The sequence below is a fragment of the Tursiops truncatus genome, chromosome X (assembly GCF_011762595.2).
Source record: "Tursiops truncatus isolate mTurTru1 chromosome X, mTurTru1.mat.Y, whole genome shotgun sequence".
In the NCBI taxonomy this organism is placed as follows: Eukaryota; Metazoa; Chordata; class Mammalia; order Artiodactyla; family Delphinidae; genus Tursiops; species Tursiops truncatus.
Window position 1 is genome coordinate 7,327,832 of NC_047055.1, and position 4,236 is coordinate 7,332,067.

The following is a 4,236-nucleotide window of genomic DNA, read 5'->3' on the forward strand; positions in this document are numbered from 1 at the left end:
AATATTAAGGTCATCTTGTTATTAAAATAAACCAGATTTGACTCCAATAATTTTTCGCCTATCACATTTGCAAGTATTCAAAAGAAGACTAATACCCAATTTGGTGAGGCATGGTGAAACAAGCACTTATGTATATACTACTAATGAGACCATTCATTGGCATTATCTTTCTGGGGGGAAATTTTGTAAGATATATTCAAGCCTTAAAAATCGCCAAATTCTTTTACCCAGTTATTTCCTTTCTGGCAATTTATCTTAAGAAAATTACCATGAATTTCCACAAAGACTTACATATAATGACATGCATCACAGCATTGTTTATACTAGCAGAATAACAGAAACAGTTGAAATACATACAATAGTGAACTGTCAAATCATGGTATACCCGTATAATAATATTCTATGTACCTATGTAGTGAGGATAGGATAGGTTATTCTACCACAACAAATTAACCTAGAAATCCCAGTGGCTTACCAAAATAAAGACCAATTTCTCACTTGTGCTGCCTGTCCAACATGAAGTGGCAGGGGTCTCCACACAGCCATTGTGAGACAAAGGCTGATAGAAAATCCAGCACACAATGTCACCCATCACTTAGCAGAAAAAGAAATAAACTGGTGGATGGCACATACCAGCTCTTCCACACTTTGGCCCAGAAGTTTATTCCTCATTTTTGTCCTTTATGCTTATGCCCATTGGCCAGAATTAGTCACATAGTCCTATCTAACTACAGAGGGGATGAGAAATGCAGAGGACCAAATGGAATGCTTGGTAACTCCCAATAACTCTATGGGAGCAGTTCAAAAAAACATTCTGTAGAGATATAAAAGAATGAAATGCTCATGATATGTAAGTAGAAAACTAAGCATAAATACTCTGTCTTGAATATAATTGCAGATTTGTAAAAAATATTGTATTCTTTTTAACTTAGTGCATTTTGAAAATGTTCTTCAATTAAATTGGTGACTTCTATAATAAAATTATTTTTGAAAAGTATCATTTGGCTTTGGATAGTTAATTTAAACTTCTTTTTCTCTTTATTGGTACCTAACTCAGTCAGATACTGAGTACTAGGCACTGAGGATACAGAGATGGACCTGACAGTCCTTAGCCTCAAGAAGTTCACAGTCAAATAGGGGAGAAAAATACATAAACTCAATGGTGAGGCGGCATTGGTACTGTGATGTGATAGTAGAGGTGCATACAAAGTCTATGGGGGAGCAGAGACAGGAGGAAGGCAAAGAGAAGGAGGGTTAGAGAATGCTACCAATGAGAAGATATTTGTTTTAAACTTTAAAGGGGGTGCAAGAACTTGCAACATAGGTCCCCAAAAGGTCTTGTCCTTGTTTTTGAAACCTACATTCTTTTGCTTTATTGCCTTACCTCTACCCTGGTTAGATATTGACTCATTGCCCCAAGTAACTGGCAACAAGAGTAGTTATGTGCCCTAAAGTTAGGATCTAAGATGCCTAGGATAGAGACACAAATACCAATATAGTCTTTACCCTATGCCCCACATTACATGCCTAGTCTCTAATGATATCTGCTTAACTTCATCACAAGAAAAATTTGGAGCCATAGCTTACAAGGCTTCGGCTCTTAGAAGAAGGCGCCTTTCCCCTTCCCTTGGTCCTCACTAACCAATCACCAACTTAGTTGCTGCTCCACAACTTTCTACCCTTCCCCCGCCAGGTTAACCATGACACAGTAACCTGCCAGACTACCAGTATCTCCTTTGCCCAGGTGCCTGCTACCTTGTCACTTCCACCAGAATGTGTGTACCTCAGATATCAATATCAGCCCCAAATTAACACAAATTCACTGCATTCTCTTTGGAAACAGTGATTTGAACTGCCTTTGGAGGTGATGGGTAGATAATGTCAATTCCTTTGGAGGACCTCACCACTTGAAAACCCAGCATACTCCTGGGTCAAAGATATTTTGGTGATGCCAGAGTTCTCAACTGTTCCTTACTAGACTAGAGGCCTGACTTCTGACTGGTGTCCCATTAATATTTGTCATCTTCACCAAGCACATTTACAGCCATTTCAGTGTGATGGCTTATTAAACTGGCACAATAATGATTTTTGAACACAGATTGTGTTCATAAGAAATGTGAAATTGTTTGTATCTATAATATGTGATTATCTTTAGATTGCTCATTTAGAGAAAAACATTTTGTGCTTAGCACAATGAGAGATTACCCTCTAACTCCTTACTGTGTCTAATGGTTAATGATGCAAACTAACAGTGCCCCAGAATGTCATTCATCATTTAAAGATGGATGGCATAACTGAAAAAATGTTGCCAACTTAGTAAAACACATATAAAATATTAGTTTAGGCAGCTATTGTGAAAACCAACAAAAAAGAAATTCAGTTAGATTAACAGGGACTGACTACACAGAATTTTTTGTGTGTTGATAGAGTATACATACTAAGAAAAAGTAACACCATTGCCACAACTATTGAGTTGAGAGGTTAGTATTTCAAAAGTATTTAACAGCATACTAGCACACGGGACCTGCTTACATTGTCCAAATGGCAGTGCAGTAAAGATTTCAAGACCAAAAAACATACAAACAGTGTGTGTGCGTGTGTGTGTGTGCGTACGCACGTGTGCACACGTGTGCGCACATGTGTGTGTATAGAACAGCTATCCAGGGAATTCCCTGATGGTCCAGTGGTTAGGACTCTGCGCTTCCCCCGCAGGGGGCCCAGGTTCAATCCCTGGTCAGGGAACTAAGATCCGGCATGCTGTGCAGTGTAGCCAAAAAATAAATAAATAAACTTAAAATAAATAAATATAGAACAGTTATCCAATAGACAACTAACAGTAATAAGCATTCATGGGCAATAATTTTCTACAATAACATAGAACATTAGGTTTCAATTTTTAAAAGACAATTTGCTTATGGAATTTTTATGGATTAAAAGTAAAGCTAAGGTTTTATTCGGTTCAGGTTTAAATATAAAGAAAGGCATTATTGTAGTCTCAGGAATATGCTTCAGGTTCTTTTTTAAATCTTTCTTTTAACATCAGCAAATTATACTCTAAAGCAGAGGTCTGCAAACCACAGCCTACAGGCCAAATCTGTCCTACCACTTACTTTGACCAATAAGGTTTTAGGAGAATACAGCCATGCCCATTCTTTTATGTATTGTCTATGTGTTTTGTTTTGTTTTTCCACTTTACAATGGCAGAGTTGAGTGCTTGTGACAAAGTCCATATGGCCCACAAAGCCAAAAACATTTACTATTTGGCCCTTTACAGAAAAAGTTTGCTGGCTGGTCCCTACTTTAGAGCTGCATTGTCTAATACAGTAGCCACTAGCCACACATGACTATTTAAATTTAAATTAATGAAAATGGGGAATTCCCTGGTGGTCCAGTGGTTAGGACTCTGAGCTTCCACTGCAGGGGGTTCAATCCCTGGTTGGGGAACTAAGATCCTGCATGCCTGCCGCGTGGTGCAGCCAAAAAAGAAAATGAAATAAAATTAAAAATTCAGTTTCTTAGTCACACTAGCCACATTTCAAGTGCTCAGTAGCCACATGTGGCTAATGGCTACCATGGTGGGCAGTGCATCATTTCCATCTTGGCAGAAAGTTTCATTGGATAGCAAGGCTCAGTGATAGCCTCGCTACTCAAAGTGTGATCCATGTACCAGCAGCATCGTCATTACTGGGGAACTTGTTAGAAATGCAGAATGTGGGCCCCTACTAAATCAGAAACTACTGTTTAACAAGATCCCCAGGTGATTCTTATGAACATTAATGATTGAGAAGCCAGGTCTGGGGGGGATGAGGAAGAGGGTCAATAGATGGGGAACAGATGATTTAGTAATGAGAGGAAAATACCATCACCAGGGGGAATAAAATACAGAGAAGTCCCCCACAACAGAGACTCTGCTAGCTGTGAGACCACCCTTCCCTCAGCACCTCCCATGTGCAGACCCCAGAAACTCGCACTGTATTTAAGGGCAGCATTCAGGCCAATGATGTCCAGAAAGGCACAGTCCTTTCAATTTTGTATTGTTGCTGTTGTTACCATTACCATTAATATAAGGCTTCTGGTGATGTCATGATCTGAGGACGGAGACACAAAATGGAAGCCTGGGAAGCCCTGAGCCTCTCTCTAGAAGAGATGCCACTTGAGACATCCCTGTGCTGAGGACTGTCTGCATACATGTGAGTTGAAAGCGGACCTTCTGGTTCCAACCAGTCTGGGATCTAG

General features: G+C 39.5%; 1 non-coding gene across 1 annotated transcript; it reads left to right on the plus strand.

Annotated features, from left to right (window-relative positions):
• The first annotated feature begins 2,669 nt into the window (after positions 1 to 2,669).
• TRNAG-UCC (transfer RNA glycine (anticodon UCC)) lies at positions 2,670 to 2,742 on the plus strand. The gene has a single exon. It is a non-coding gene; the product is annotated as a tRNA-Gly (tRNA).
• The last annotated feature ends 1,494 nt before the right edge of the window (positions 2,743 to 4,236 follow it).